General features: G+C 43.8%; 1 protein-coding gene across 12 annotated transcripts in view; it reads left to right on the forward strand.

Moving 5' to 3' along the window:
- Positions 1-16,378, forward strand: part of dab1a (DAB adaptor protein 1a) — a 133,987-nt gene that overhangs the window by 41,691 nt on the left and 75,918 nt on the right. For 3 of the 12 annotated variants that reach the window (XM_071406274.1, XM_071406276.1, XM_071406277.1), the window contains exon 1: positions 6,536-6,851. The exons of 1 other annotated variant lie outside the window; for it this stretch is intronic. The gene's annotated coding sequence lies outside the window, so the exon portion shown is untranslated. Of the gene's footprint in view, positions 1-6,531; positions 6,852-16,378 lie in introns of those variants that run through there. 8 more of the 12 variants (XM_071406266.1, XM_071406273.1, XM_071406275.1 and 5 more) reach the window with 6 other exon arrangements.

A 16,378-nucleotide genomic window follows, 5' to 3' on the forward strand; every position in this document is an offset into this window, starting at 1 on the left:
GTGTGTGTGTGTGTGTGTGTGTGTGTGTGTGTGTGTGTGTGTGTGTGTGTGTGTGTGTTAATGAAATCTGATGGGTTGTCTTGAGGGCATTTACCCACAAAGCTCCATCCTGATGAGAGCAAAAACATGTGTGACATTTCACTGTGGCTCGGCTTCATCTGAAACAAATGCACTCACAGTCACACACACACACACACACACACACACACACACACACACACACACACACACACACACACACACACACACACACACACACACACACACACACACACACACACACACACACACACACACACACACACACACACACACACACACACACACACACACACACACACACACACACATCCATATACACACACAACCCTCCACTTCACACTACACACACACACACACACACACACACACACACACACACACACACACACACACACACACACACACACACACACACACACACACACACACACACACACACACACACACACACACACACACACACACACACACACACTGCAGTACCAGCCCCCTTACCCCCCTCTCTCTCTGTCACTGTTTGAACTTTGTCTTTCTCTCTCTCTGTCCGTGTCACACAGTCTGCATCCCTCTGTAATTGTATGGACAGACCAAACAGATAGGGAAAGAGGAGGAGAGGACAGGAGACAGCTGCCTGTTGTCTTCCCGGGCTGCTCCAATCCAGAAGATAATTGTATAATATTCCATTTATATCAAAGCACCAGTCATTTCTCTGTTAGAGAGGTCACTGGAGAGCCCTACTCAGTCAGGCTGAAAGGAGAGTAAGGCTGGAGAGAGAGCGAGAGAGAGAGAGAGAGAGAGAGATACAGAGAGAGAGAGAGATACAGAGAGAGAGAGAGATACAGAGAGAGAGAGAGAGAGAGAGAGAGAGAGAGAGAGAGATACAGAGAGAGAGAGAGAGATACAGAGAGAGAGAGAGAGAGATACAGAGAGAGAGAGAGAGATACAGAGAGAGAGAGAGATACAGAGAGAGAGAGAGATACAGAGAGAGAGAGAGATACAGAGAGAGAGAGAGAGATACAGAGAGAGAGAGAGATACAGAGAGAGAGAGAGATACAGAGAGAGAGAGAGAGAGATACAGAGAGAGAGAGAGATACCGAGAGAGAGAGAGAGAGAGAGAGAGAGAGAGAGAGAGAGAGAGAGAGAGATACAGAGAGAGAGAGAGAGAGATACAGAGAGAGAGAGAGAGATACAGAGAGAGAGAGAGATACAGAGAGAGAGAGAGAGAGATACAGAGAGAGAGAGAGAGATACAGAGAGAGAGAGATACAGAGAGAGAGAGAGATACAGAGAGAGAGAGAGAGAAATACAGAGAGAGAGAGAGAGATACAGAGAGAGAGAGAGAGAGAGAGAGACGTTTATTCTTTGATTTGTCAGCCAGTTTCCTTTGACCTGTCTTCATCGCTGTCTGTCCTTCACTCAGTCACACACGCACACACACGTCATGGTAAATGTTATTTCCTCACTAACTAGTCACCTCCAGACTGATCAATGTATGTATTAATCAGTCTGACTGACTAATCAGCTGACAAACTGACAGACAGACAGACAGACAGACAGACAGACAGACAGACAGACAGACAGACAGACAGACAGACAGACAGACATACAGACAGACAGACAGACAGACAGACAGACAGACAGACAGACAGACAGACAGACAGACAGACAGACAGACAGACTAACAACAGGACACAAAGCTACCAGGTTTATCGGTGTACGTCTTTGTGTGTCATTGTGACGTGATAGTGGATTGACTGGATTACACAAAGTCAAAGTTTTGTCTGTTGGTTATTTTTACCTCATATTCTATTGAACCATAAACATCTGAAATCCTTGGATTGGTCAGCTCTGAGGCTTTGGGATCTGGGTGTCTGCTTGAACGTGTGATAAGCAATTATAATCCTGCCAGTAACTGTGTGTGTGTGTGTGTGTGTGTGTGTGTGTGTGTGTGTGTGTGTGTGTGTGTGTGTGTGTGTGTGTGTGTGTGTGTGTGTGTGTGTGTGTGTGTGTGTGTGTGTGTGTGTGTGTGTGTGTGTGTGTGTGTGTGTGTGTGTGTGGGAGCTGAACAGGCTGTTGCTACAGGAGACAGACAGCGTCTGTCTAGACAATCCCAAATCATATTTTATTTGTCACATGTTTTGTAACCAACAGGTAGTGCTGTGAAATGCTTACTACAGGAAGTGTGTGTGTTCGTGTCTGCATGTGCATTTGTGCGTGTGTGTGTGCATGTGTGTGTGAGCATCCCAGAGTTATCTGTTCAGTCAAGCTTAGACAGAGAGAAGGGGAAAGAGACAGAAGGCAATGGGAAAAGATACAGAGAGAGGGAGTGAGAGAGATATGGAGAGAGAGAGAGATATGGAGAGAGGGAGAGAGATATGGAGAGAGAGAGAGATATGGAGAGAGGGAAAGAGATATGGAGAGAGGGAGAGAGATATGGAGAGAGAGAGAGATATGGAGAGAAGGAGAGAGATATGGAGAGAGAGAGAGATATGGAGAGAGGGAGAGAGATATGGAGAGAGGGAGAGAGATATGGAGAGAGGGAGAGAGATATGGAGAGAGGGAGAGAGATATGGAGAGAGGGAGAGAGATAAAGCAGAAGAGCTATGCATAGATAGATAGAGTAGAGTTATGGAGGAAAAACACAGGGAAAGGTGTGGAGAGATATTTGCTGATGTTTACTGTTTGCTGATGATCTGGTGCTTCTGTCACCAACCAAGGAGGGCCTACAGCAGCACCTAGATATTCTGCACAGATTCTGCCACACCTGGGCCCTGACAGTAAATCTTAGTAAGACCAAAATAATGGTGTTCCAAAAAAGGGACAGTCGCCAGGCCCACAAATACAAATTCCATCTAGACACCGTTGCCCTAGAGCACAACAAAAACTATACATACCTTGGCATAAACATCAGCGCCACAGGTAACTTCCACAAAGCTGTGAACGATCTGAGAGACAAGGCAAGAAGGGCATTCTATGCCATCAAAAGGAACATAAAATTCAACATACCAATTAGGATCAGGCTAAAAATACTTGAATCAGTTATAGAACCCATTGCCCTTTATGGTTGTGAGGTCTGGGGTCCGCTCACCAACCAAGAATTCACAAATTGGGACAAACACCAAATTGAGACTCTGCATGCAGAATTCTGCAAAAATATCCTCAGTGTACAACGTAGAACACCAAATAATGCATGCAGAGCAGAATTAGGCCGATACCCGCAAATTTTCCAAATCCAGAAAAGAGCTATTAAATTCTACAACCACCTAAAAGGAAGCGATTCCCAAACCTTCCATAACAAAGCCATCACCTACAGAAAGATGAACCTGGAGAAGAGTCCCCTAAGCAGGCTGGTCCTGGGGCTCTGTTCACAAACATAAACAGACCCCACAGAGCCCCAGGACAGCAACACAATTAGACCCAACCAAATCATGAGAAACAAAAAGATAATTACTTGACACATTGGAAAGAATTAACAAAAAAACTGAGCAAACTAGAATGCTATTTGGCCCTAAACAGAGAGTACACAGTGGCAGAATACCTGACCCCTGTGATTGACCCAAACTTAAGGAAAGCTTTGACTATGTACAGACTCAGTGAGCATAGCCTTGCTATTGAGAAAGGCCACCGTAGGCAGACCTGGCTCTCAAGAGAAGACAGGCTATGTGCACACTGCCCACAAAATGAGGTAGAAACTGAGCTGCACTTCCTAACCTCCTGCCCAATCTATGACCATATTAGAGACACATATTTCCCTCAGATTACACAGATACACAAAGAATTCGAAAACAAACCCAATTTTGATAAACTCCCATATCTACTGCGTGAAATTCCACAGTGTGCCATCACAGCAGCAAGATTTGTGACCTGTTGCCACAAGAAAAGGGCAACCAGTGAAGAATAAACACCATTGTAAATACAACCCATATTTATGCTTATTTATTTTCCCTTGTGTACTTTAACCATTTGTACATTGTTACAACACTGTATATATACATAATATGATATTTGTAATGTCTTTATTGTTTTGAAACATCTGCATGTGTAATGTTTACTGTTAATTTTTATTGTTTATTTCACTTTTGTATATTATCTTTCTCACTTGCTTTGGCAATGTTAACATATGTTTCCCATGCCAATAAAGCCCCTTGAATTGAATTGAATTGAAAGAGAGAGAGAGAGAGAGCGAGAGAGAGAGAGAGAGAGAGAGAGAGAGAGAGAGAGAGAGAGAGAGAGAGAGAGAGAGAGAGAGAGAGAGAGAGAGAGAGAGAGAGAGAGAGAGAGAGAGAGAGAGAGAGAGAGAGAAGTCTGGCCTGAATATACTACTAATGCATCATTTGGTTTCTATGGCATCCTTTATCCATCAGTCAACTGTGATTATCAACAGCTCCCCGTCCCCCCCTACACAGTTACCCAATACATCCTACTTAACTCAATGCAGACACATTCAGATGATTCGTTCTAGTGTTGTTTTGACGTTAATGTCTGTTTTTAAACCCTCCTCCATTTAACCTTCCTCCTCATAGTCTCTCTCTCTCTCTCTCTCTCGCTCTCTGTACCACTTCTCTCTCTCTCTCTCTCTCTGTATCACACTTCTCTCTCTCTCTCTCTCTCTCTATATCACACTTCTCTCTCTCCGCTCTCTGTACCACTTCTCTCTCTCTCTGCTCTCTGTACCACTTCTCTCTCTCTCTCTCTCTGTATCACACTTCTCTCTCTCTCTCTGTATCACACTTCTCTCTCTCCGCTCTCTGTACCACTTCTCTCTCTCTCCGCTCTCTGTACCACTTCTCTCTCTCTGTATCCCACTTCTCTCTCTCTCTCTCTCTCTCTCTCTCTCTCTCTCTCTCTCTCTCTCTCTCTCTCTCTCTCTCTCTCTCTCTCTCTCTCTCTCTCTCTCTCTCTCTCTCTCTCTCTCTCTCTCTCTCTCTCTGTATCCCACTTCTCTCTCTCTCGCTCTCTGTACCACTTCTCTCTCTCTCTCTCTCTGTATCCCACTTCTCTCTCTCTCTCTGTATCCCACTTCTCTCTCTCCGCTCTCTGTACCACTTCTCTCTCTCTCGCTCTCTGTACCACTTCTCTCTCTCTCTCTGTATCACACCACTCTCTCTCCGCTCTCTGTACCACTTCTCTCTCTCTCTCTGTATCACACTACTCTCTCTCCGCTCTCTGTACCACTTCTCTCTCTCTCTCCACTCTCTGTACCACTTCTCTCTCTCTCTCTCTGTATCACACTTCTCTCTCTCCGCTCTCTGTACCACTTCTCTCTCTCTCGCTCTCTGTACCACTTCTCTCTCTCTCTCTGTATCACACCACTCTCTCTCGCTCTCTGTACCACTTCTCTATCTCTCTCTCTGTATCACACTTCTCTCTCTCCGCTCTCTGTACCACTTCTCTCTCTCTCCGCTCTCTGTACCACTTCTCTCTCTCTGTATCCCACTTCTCTCTCTCTCTCTCTCTCTCTCTCTCTCTCTCTCTCTCTCTCTCTCTCTCTCTCTCTCTCTCTCTCTCTCAATTCAATTCAATTCAATTCAAGGGGCTTTATTGGCATGGGAAACATGTGTTAACATTGCCAAAGCAAGTGAGGTAGATAATATACAAAAGTGAAATAAACAATAAAAATGAACAGTAAACATTACACATACAGAAGTTTCAAAACAATAAAGACATGACAAATGTCATATTATATATATGCAGTGTTGTAACAATGTACAAATGGTTAAAGCACACAAGTTAAAATAAATAAACATAAATATGGGTTGTATTTACAATCTCTCTCTCTCTCTCTCTCTCTCTCTGTATCCCACTTCTCTCTCTCTCGCTCTCTGTACCACTTCTCTCTCTCTCTCTCTCTGTATCCCACTTCTCTCTCTCTCTCTGTATCCCACTTCTCTCTCTCCGCTCTCTGTACCACTTCTCTCTCTCTCGCTCTCTGTACCACTTCTCTCTCTCTCTCTGTATCACACTACTCTCTCTCCGCTCTCTGTACCACTTCTCTCTCTCTCTCCACTCTCTGTACCACTTCTCTCTCTCTCTCTGTATCACACTTCTCTCTCTCCGCTCTCTGTACCACTTCTCTCTCTCTCGCTCTCTGTACCACTTCTCTCTCTCTCTCTGTATCACACCACTCTCTCTCGCTCTCTGTACCACTTCTCTATCTCTCTCTCTGTATCACACTACTCTCTCTCCGCTCTCTGTCCCACTCTCTCTGTCCCACTCTCTCTCTCTCTCTCTCTCTCTCTCTCTCTCTCTCTCTCTCTCTCTCTCTCTCTCTCTCTCTCTCTATATCTCACTCTCTCTCTCTCCATTTTCTTTCATATTTTCTTGCGCAACTTGTTTTTTTATAGTTGATATGATTTCTTACTCCCCCCTCCCCTCCGCTCCTTCTACTGAAACAGCGAAACCAGGACAGCCCAGCATAAAAGGGGTTAACACGCACTCTGCTTTCTGATTGGCTGTCAGTCCGGCGGTCTGAGCCACCCAACAGAGAGAGGTAACTAGGCAACTTCAGCAAGAGCCGAACGGAGGAAAGGGGAGAGAGAGAGAAAGAGTGAAAGAAGGGGGGCGAGAAGAACGGGAAATACGCGCTGAAATCCTGACAGTTTTTTTTTCACCGGGGAAGTGGAAGGATGTAGCCCGGGAGTCAATCACTCTGCCTGGGATAGGAAACTGGATTACCGCAGTTTCTGAAACCTTGTTTGTGGATGTTGTCAATAACTGGGAATAACGGGGATGGTTGTTGGATCGTAAACTCGCAGCAGAATGGGGACTAACAGTAGCCTGCCTACTCAATCTCGGACCGGCAGTTAGAAGGTAAACCAGTGATGAAAAGGCATTTGGTCGACATGAACGCTTTAGTTTTACGCACTCGAAGTAGGTCGATCGCTGCAGAATGTTCCGAATAACAATACCTGTTCTGACTTGAGATCCAGGCAGTACATTGAGTTATGGGCTAGTCACGATGGTACATGAAAGGTGTTTGTGGACCGGATGTTTACCGGACAGACAGCCTGTAAAATCAAAATCACTGCTGCTGCATCGGGGTTTGATGGGTGGGGAAAGAAAGCATACTAGTAGGCTACAGGCTTTTTCAGTGTGTAGCAAGGACTTTCTCGATGTGAGTGTGCGTGCGGCAGAAAGGGAGAGGGATAGAGCAGTAGGGGGTTGCTGCATTGACATCTTTCTGTGCTCGTGTGTGTCCGAGTGTATGTGTGCAAGTGTGCTCGCATACTCCTTGTTTTTCTTAAAATATGACGATTTTCCCCCCCACGATATTATCAGATATCGCCGAATCGTCTAGAGTTCCATATTAAGACAGTCAGCACTATGTGGTCGGGTTACTGAGTGCTTGTGTTCTGCCCGCTGTTCAACCGCTCCACGTTACCCACTGGGCACACACTGGTTGAATCTACTTTGCTTCCATGTTGAAATGACGTTGAACCAATGTAGAATAGAAGTTGAATTGATATATGTGCCTAGTGGGTGGGGAGCCCCTCCTCTCTGTCTCTGTCTCTGTCTCTCCCTCTCTATCATTTTCTCTCTGTAACTCTGGCTATTGAATAACCTCTGTTCTGGATTCTGTCATGAGGAGAATGAGTTGAAGTGTAACTGAGGCTGTTCTGATATTGATCAGCTACTGGAGGAGAAATTTAATGAATACTACTCTGTCAGGGGCTAGGGGAGAGAGGTTTGGATGGAGAGAGGGAGGGAAGGCTAGGGAGAGAGAAAGATAGGGGAGAAGGGAGGGAGAGAGAGGCAGAGCCTGTGAAAGGGCACCCCAGTCTGTCTGTGCGAGGCTCCGCTGCAGCTGAAAGCCGCATTAATCACAGAGCGGCTACACACACACACACACACACACACACACACACACACACACACACACACACACACACACACACACACACACACACACACACACACACACACACACACACACACACACACACACACACACACACACACGCACACACACACGCACACACACACACACACACTAGAGCTATACCTGTTCCTCAGTCTTGCTCTAGTGCTTCACAGAATCTGGCCACTTACTCTTCACCCATGCAGACGAATAGCTGCATCTGTTCCTGTTCAGTCCACTGTGTGTGTGTGTGTGTGTGTGTGTGTGTGTGTGTGTGTGTGTGTGTGTGTGTGTATGCATGCTTGTGTGTTTGGAAGAATGAGAGGTGTGCAGGACCGCACGTTGTGCCCACATCGCAACTCCTCATTTGGTAAAGAGAAATAGAGGGTGATGGGATATGACAGGAGGCAGACCCAACATTTGTCTGTCTCCCCGGGGTTAGGCTGTGTGTGGGAGTGCGTGTGAGACAGGGGAATGTGGTGACTGGTGAGTATGTAATCGGGCAACAGTTACAGCGGGTCTGTGGCTGTCTTTACCATGTTGGCAGGTCTGAGGAATGGACCATAAGTGGGGAATATAGACCCTGTTTTGATTGTGGGAAAACATTTGTTCAGGTTTTACACTTTTTCATTGCTCTCTATTTGTTTTCTCTTCTACCCTCTAGCGTTCCATCGTGGAGGATTCAGCGCCAGCTAGCTATTAGTGAAGTGTTGTTTGTCTGTGTGTGTGTGTGTTTGTCTGTGTGTGTGGGTTTGTCTGTGTGTGTGGGTTTGTCTGTGTGTGTGTTTGTGTGTCTGCAGATGTTTCAGTCCTTCCACTTGTCTCCTCACCTCTCAGGTCCCACTTGGATCGGCCACATTGGGATTTGAACCAGCGACCCTCCAACTACTGGTCCGGCTTTCTCCTCTTTGTGTGTGTGTGCTTGTGCATGTGAGGCCTCTTACTACATCCTTCATTGGCCCAGCAGGCAGCTTCAGGTCACCATAGAAACCCAGAGAGCATTGTCTAGAAAGCCTCAAAGAAAAAAATAATTTGGCTCTCACTTTTTTCTCTCTCTTTCTCCCCGCTCTTGCTGTCTCTCTCTCTCTCTCTCTCTCTCCCCTCTCTCCCTCCCTCCCTCCACCCCCCCCCCTCTCTCTGTCTATTTCTCTCCTTGTGATTCATTGCAATGTATTCAGAAGCAGTGTGAGGCCTTCAGGGGACTTGTTTGTCTATAAAGGACATTCTGTCTGTATAGTTCTCCCATAGGGCTGAGTTCTGTACAGTTCTCCCATAGGGCTGATTTCTGTACAGTTCTCCCATAGGGCCGAGTTCTGAAAAGAACACACACAGAACTCTGCTTTATGCTTTTACCTCAATCATGGCTTGACTTCAATGGAGAGAAACTGTATCAGTGTTCTAGAGTCTAGTGTAGGAGAATGAGAGAAACTGTATCAGTGTTCTAGAGTCTAGTGTAGGAGAATGAGAGAAACTGTATCAGTGTTCTAGAGTCTTGTGTAGGAGAATGAGAGAAACTGTATCAGTGTTCTAGAGTCTAGTGTAGGAGAATGAGAGAAACTGTATCAGTGTTCTAGAGTCTAGTGTAGGAGAATGAGAGAAACTGTATCAGTGTTCTAGAGTCTAGTGTAGGAGAATGAGAGAAACTGTATCAGTGTTCTAGAGTCTAGTGTAGGAGAATGAGAGAAACTGTATCAGTGTTCTAGTGAAGGAGAATGAGAGAAACTGTATCAGTGTTCTAGAGTCTAGTGTAGGAGAATGAGAGAAACTGTATCAGTGTTCTAGAGTCTAGTGTAGGAGAATGAGAGAAACTGTATCAGTGTTCTAGAGTCTAGTGTAGGAGAATGAGAGAAACTGTATCAGTGTGCTAGAGTCTAGTGTAGGAGAATGAGAGAAACTGTATCAGTGTTCTAGTGTAGGAGAATGAGAGAAACTGTATTAGTGTTCTAGAGTCTAGTGTAGGAGAATGAGAGAAACTATATCAGTGTTCTAGAGTCTAGTGTAGGAGAATGAGAGAAACTGTATCAGTGTTCTAGAGTCTAGTGTAGGAGAATGAGAGAAACGGTATCAGTGTTCTAGAGTCTAGTGTAGGAGAATGAGAGAAACTGTATCAGTGTTCTAGTATCTAGTGTAGGAGAATAATAGAAACTGTATCAGTGTTCTAGAGTCTAGTGTATGAGAATGAGAGAAACTGTATCAGTGTTCTAGAGTCTAGTGTAGGAGAATGAGAGAAACTGTATCAGTGTTCTAGAGTCTAGTGTAGGAGAATGAGAGAAACTGTATCAGTGTTCTAGTGTCTAGTGTAGGAGAATGAGAGAAACTGTATCAGTGTTCTAGTGTAGGAGAATGAAAACTGTATCAGTGTTCTAGAGTCTAGTGTAGGAGAATGAGAGAAACTGTATCAGTGTTCTAGAGTCTAGTGTAGGAGAATGAGAGAAACTATATCAGTGTTCTGGTGTAGGAGAATGAAAACTGTATCAGTGTTCTAGAGTCTAGTGTAGGAGAATGAGAGAAACTGTATCAGTGTTCTAGAGTCTAGTGTAGGAGAATGAGAGAAACTGTATCAGTGTTCTAGTGTAGGAGAATGAAAACTGTATCAGTGTTCTAGAGTCTAGTGTAGGAGAATGAGAGAAACTGTATCAGTGTTCTAGTGTAGGAGAATGAAAACTGTATCAGTGTTCTAGAGTCTAGTGTAGGAGAATGAGAGAAACTGTATCAGTGTTCTAGAGTCTAGTGTAGGAGAATGAGAGAAACTGTATCAGTGTTCTAGTGTAGGAGAATGAAAACTGTATCAGTGTTCTAGAGTCTAGTGTAAGAGAATGAGAGAAACTGTATCAGTGTTCTAGGGTCTAGTGTAGGAGAATGAGAGAAACTGTATCAGTGTTCTAGAGTCTAGTGTAGGAGAATGAGAGAAACTGTATCAGTGTTCTAGTGTCTAGTGTAGGAGAATGAGAATGAGAGAAACTGTATCAGTGTTCTAGTGTAGGAGAATGAAAACTGTATCAGTGTTCTAGAGTCTAGTGTAGGAGAATGAGAGAAACTGTATCAGTGTTCTATAGTCTAGTGTAGGAGAATGAGAGAAACTATATCAGTGTTCTAGAGTCTAGTGTAGGAGAATGAGAGAAACTGTATCAGTGTTCTAGAGTCTAGTGTAGGAGAATGAGAGAAACTGTATCAGTGTTCTAGAGTCTAGTGTAGGAGAATGAGAGAAACTGTATCAGTGTTCTAGAGTCTAGTGTAGGAGAATGAGAGAAACTGTATCAGTGTTCTAGAGTCTAGTGTAGGAGAATGAGAGAAACTGTATCAGTGTTCTAGAGTCTAGTGTAGGAGAATGAGAGAAACTGTATCAGTGTTCTAGAGTCTAGTGTAGGAGAATGAGAGAAACTGTATCAGTGTTCTAGTGTCTAGTGTAGGAGAATAATAGAAACTGTATCAGTGTTCTAGTGTCTAGTGTAGGAGAATGAGATAAACTGTATCAGTGTTCTAGTGTCTAGTGTAGGAGAATGAGAGAAACTGTATCAGTGTTCTAGAGTCTAGTGTAGGAGAATGAGAGAAACTGTATCAGTGTTCTAAAGTCTAGTGTAGGAGAATGAGAGAAACTGTATCAGTGTTCTAAAGTCTAGTGTAGGAGAATGAGAGAAACGGTATCAGTGTTCTAGAGTCTAGTGTAGGAGAATGAGAGAAACTGTATCAGTGTTCTAGAGTCTAGTGTAGGAGAATGAGAGAAACTGTATCAGTGTTCTAGAGTCTAGTGTAGGAGAATGAGAGAAACTGTATCAGTGTTCTAGTGTCTAGTGTACGAGAATGAGAGAAACTGTATCAGTGTTCTAGTGTAGGAGAATGAAAACTGTATCAGTGTTCTAGAGTCTAGTGTAGGAGAATGAGAGAAACTGTATCAGTGTTCTAGAGTCTAGTGTAGGAGAATGAGAGAAACTGTATCAGTGTTCTAGTGTAGGAGAATGAGAGAAACTGTATCAGTGTTCTAGAGTCTAGTGTAGGAGAATGAGAGAAACTGTATCAGTGTTCTAGAGTCTAGTGTAGGAGAATGAGAGAAACTGTATCAGTGTTCTAGTGCAGGAGAATGAAAACTGTATCAGTGTTCTAGAGTCTAGTGTAGGAGAATGAGAGAAACTGTATCAGTGTTCTAGAGTCTAGTGTAGGAGAATGAGATAAACTGTATCAGTGTTCTAGAGTCTAGTGTAGGAGAATGAGAGAAACTGTATCAGTGTTCTAGAGTCTAGTGTAGGAGAATGAGAGAAACTGTATTAGTGTTCTAGTGTCTAGTGTAGGAGAATGAGAGAAACTGTATCAGTGTTCTAGAGTCTAGTGTAGGAGAATGAGAGAAACTGTATCAGTGTTCTAGAGTCTAGTGTAGGAGAATGAGATAAACTGTATCAGTGTTCTAGAGTCTAGTGTAGGAGAATGAGAGAAACTGTATCAGTGTTCTAGTGTCTAGTGTAGGAGAATAATAGAAACTGTATCAGTGTTCTAGTGTCTAGTGTAGGAGAATGAGAGAAACTGTATCAGTGTTCTAGTGTAGGAGAAGAAAACTGTATCAGTGTTCTAGAGTCTAGTGTAGGAGAATGAGAGAAACTGTATAAGTGTTCTAGAGTCTAGTGTAGGAGAATGAGAGAAACTGTATCAGTGTTCTAGTGTAGGAGAATGAGAGAAACTGTATCAGTGTTCCAGAGTCTAGTGTAGGAGAATGAGAGAAACTGTATCAGTGTTCTAGAGTCTAGTGTAGGAGAATGAGAGAAACTGTATCAGTGTTCTAGAGTCTAGTGTAGGAGAATGAGAGAAACGGTATCAGTGTTCTAGAGTCTAGTGTAGGAGAATGAGAGAAACTGTATCAGTGTTCTAGAGTCTAGTGTAGGAGAATGAGAGAAACTGTATCAGTGTTCTAGAGTCTAGTTTAGGAGAATGAGAGAAACTGTATCAGTGTTCTAGAGTCTAGTGTAGGAGAATGAGAGAAACTGTATCAGTGTTCTAGTGTCTAGTGTACGAGAATGAGAGAAACTGTATCAGTGTTCTAGTGTAGGAGAATGAAAACTGTATCAGTGTTCTAGAGTCTAGTGTAGGAGAATGAGAGAAACTGTATCAGTGTTCTAGAGTCTAGTTTAGGAGAATGAGAGAAACTGTATCAGTGTTCTAGAGTCTAGTGTAGGAGAATGAGATAAACTGTATCAGTGTTCTAGAGTCTAGTGTACGAGAATGAGAGAAACTGTATCAGTGTTCTAGTGTAGGAGAATGAAAACTGTATCAGTGTTCTAGTCTAGTGTAGGAGAATGAGAGAAACTGTATCAGTGTTCTAGAGTCTAGTGTAGGAGAATGAGAGAAACTGTATTAGTGTTCTAGTGTCTAGTGTAGGAGAATGAGAGAAACTGTATCAGTGTTCTATAGTCTAGTGTAGGAGAATGAGAGAAACTGTATCAGTGTTCTAGAGTCTAGTGTAGGAGAATGAGAGAAACTGTATCAGTGTTCTAGAGTCTAGTGTAGGAGAATGAGAGAAACTGTATCAGTGTTCTAGAGTCTAGTGTAGGAGAATTAGAGAAACTGTATCAGTGTTCTAGAGTCTAGTGTAGGAGAATGAGAGAAACTGTATCAGTGTTCTAGAGTCTAGTGTAGGAAGATAAGAGAAACTGTATCAGTGTTCTAGAGTCTTGTGTAGGAGAATGAGATAAACTGTATCAGTGTTCTAGAGTCTAGTGTAGGAGAATGAGAGAAACTGTATCAGTGTTCTAGAGTCTAGTGTAGGAGAATGAGAGAAACTGTATCAGTGTTCTAAAGTCTAGTGTAGGAGAATGAGAGAAACTGTATCAGTGTTCTAGTGTAGGAGAATGAGAGAAACTGTATCAGTGTTCTAGTGTCTAGTGTAGGAGAATGAGAGAAACTGTATCAGTGTTCTAGTGTAGGAGAATGAAAACTGTATCAGTGTTCTAGAGTCTAGTGTAGGAGAATGAGATGAAAGAAAAGAAACGGGCAGGTGAATGGAGGGACGAAGGGAGGAGGTGATGGAGGAGGAAGGGAGGAGGTGAATGGAGGGAGGAAGGGAGGAGGTGAATGGAGGGAGGAAGGGAAGAGGTGATGGAGGAGGAAGGGAGGAGGTGAATGGAGGGAGGAAGGGAGGAGGTGATGGAGGAGGAAGGGAGGAGGTGATGGAGGAGGAAGGGAGTTGACTGGTTTTTGGCTTGATGTCCTTCCCATTGATCCTGGCTTGTGTGTGTTTTAGTGTTCGTGTTTTAGTGTTTGTGTTTTAGTGTTCGTGTGTTCATGTTTTAGTGTGTGTGTTCGTGTTTGTGTTTAAGTGTGTGTGTTCGTGTTTTAGTGTTCGTGTTTTAGTGTTCGTGTTTTAGTGTTCGTGTTTTAGTGTGTGTGTGTTCGTGTTTTAGTGTTCGTGTTTAAGTGTGTGTGTTCGTGTTTTAGTGTTTGTGTTTTAGTGTGTGTGTTCGTGTTTTAGTGTTCGTGTTTTAGTGTTTGTGTTTTAGTGTTCGTGTTTTAGTGTGTGTGTGTTCGTGCTTAAGTGTGTGTGTTCGTGTTTTAGTGTTTTGTGTTTTAGTGTGTGTGTTCGTGTTTTAGTGTTTGTGTTTTAGTGTTCGTGTTTTAGTGTTTGTGTTTAAGTGTGTGTGTTCATGTTTTAGTGTTCGTGTTTTAGTGTTTGTGTTAAAGTGTTTGTGTTTTAGTGTTTGTGTTTAAGTGTTCGTGTTTTAGTGTTTGTGTTTTAGTGTTTGTGTTTTAGTGTGTGTTTTAGTGTTCGTGTTTTAGTGTTCGTGTTTTAGTGTGTGTGTTCGTGTTTTAGTGTTTGTGTTTTAGTGTGTGTGTTCGTGTTTTAGTGTTCGTGTTTAGGTGTGTGTGTTCGTGTTTTAGTGTGTGTGTGTGTTTTTTAGTGTTCGTGTTTTAGTGTGTGTGTTCGTGTTTTAGTGTTTGTGTTTTAGTGTGTGTGTTCGTGTTTTAGTGTGTGTGTGTTTTAGGGGACTGGTATCAGTGATACAAAAATAATAATAAAAATCTGTTGTCACATACTGTATACCGGATAGGTGCAGTGAATGTGTTGTTTTACATTTGGAGCTGATTTCCTGGTGTTTTTACAGTCTTATGTCCATCAATAGAAATTAAAATAAAAAACTTGGTGGGCCAAATTCAAAACTATTTGGGCCATGGGCGCCAGTTGGGGAACCCTGTTGTACAGGGTCTGCCAAAGTAGTACATTGCCCCTGGAGCAAATTATGGTTAAATTCCTTGCTCAAGGGCACATCGACAGATTTTTCACCTTATCAGTTTATCACCTTATCCAGCTTTCACCTCATCTAGCTATAGGCAGGTGAGAATAGCACAGGGTTGGAGAGGTAAGGGATGTGCAGGTTATTGCTCCAGCCCTGCTCTAACACATCTGATCAGCTATTGAGCTGTTCATCGGGACATTGATTAGTCAAATCAAGTGTGCTGGAGCAGGGCTGGAGTAAAGACCTGACCACTCTCCAGAAGGAGGGTTGGCCACCCCTGGGCTAACGTAAGACAAAACCAAAGAGACAGTGTAGTCGTGGCTATCATGACACTAGGTCAGACCCAAATGCAGACACAGGAGGCAGATGGTTGGAGTTTAAGATGTTTAATAAATCCAAAGGGGTAGGCAAGAGAGTGGTCATGGACAGGCAAAATGTCATAACCAGATCAGAGTCCAGGAGGTACAGAGTGGCAGGCAGGCTCGAGGTCAGGGCAGGCAGAATGGTCAGGCAGGCGGGTACAGAGTCCAGAACAAGCAAGGGTCAAAACCGGGAGGACTAGAAAAAGGTGAAAAGGCAAAGCAAGAAAACGGGAAAACCGCTGGTAGGCTTGGACATACAAGACGAACTGGCACAGAGAGACAGGAAACACAGGGATAAATACACTGGAGAAAACAAGCGACACCTGGAGGGAGTGGAGACAATAACGAGGACAGGTGAAACTGATCAGGGTGTGACAGTGACAGGGATTTGAGCAGGGGGGTAGAGGGAACAGGGATTAGAGCAGGATATCCAGAGTCCGCTAATCTCACTATATTCTAATCTATAATCAGATTAAACACTCATAATCTGTCTGTTGCACGGGATTACTGTCTGGACCCGCAACAGCAGCACACATCCTCTCCCTCTCCATCCCTCTCTCTCCATCCCTGCCTTTTCATCCCCCTATCTCCCAGCATCTCTATACCTCTCCATAACTTCCTCTATATCCCTCTCTCTCCCAGCTTCTCCACCCCTCTCTCTCCCAGCTTCTCCATCCCTCTCTCTCCCAGCTTCTCCATCCCTCTCTCTCCCAGCTTCTCCATCCCTCTCTCTCCCAGCTTCTCCATCCCTCTCTCTCCCAGCTTCTCCATCCCTCTCTCTCCCAGCATCTCTATACCTGTCCATAACTTCCTCTATATCCCTCTCTCCCAGCTTCTCCATCCCTCTCTCTCCCAGCTTCTCTATACCTCTCTCTCCCAGCTTCTCTATACCTCTCCATA

Source organism: Salvelinus alpinus, chromosome 6 (assembly GCF_045679555.1).
Source record: "Salvelinus alpinus chromosome 6, SLU_Salpinus.1, whole genome shotgun sequence".
In the NCBI taxonomy this organism is placed as follows: Eukaryota; Metazoa; Chordata; class Actinopteri; order Salmoniformes; family Salmonidae; genus Salvelinus; species Salvelinus alpinus.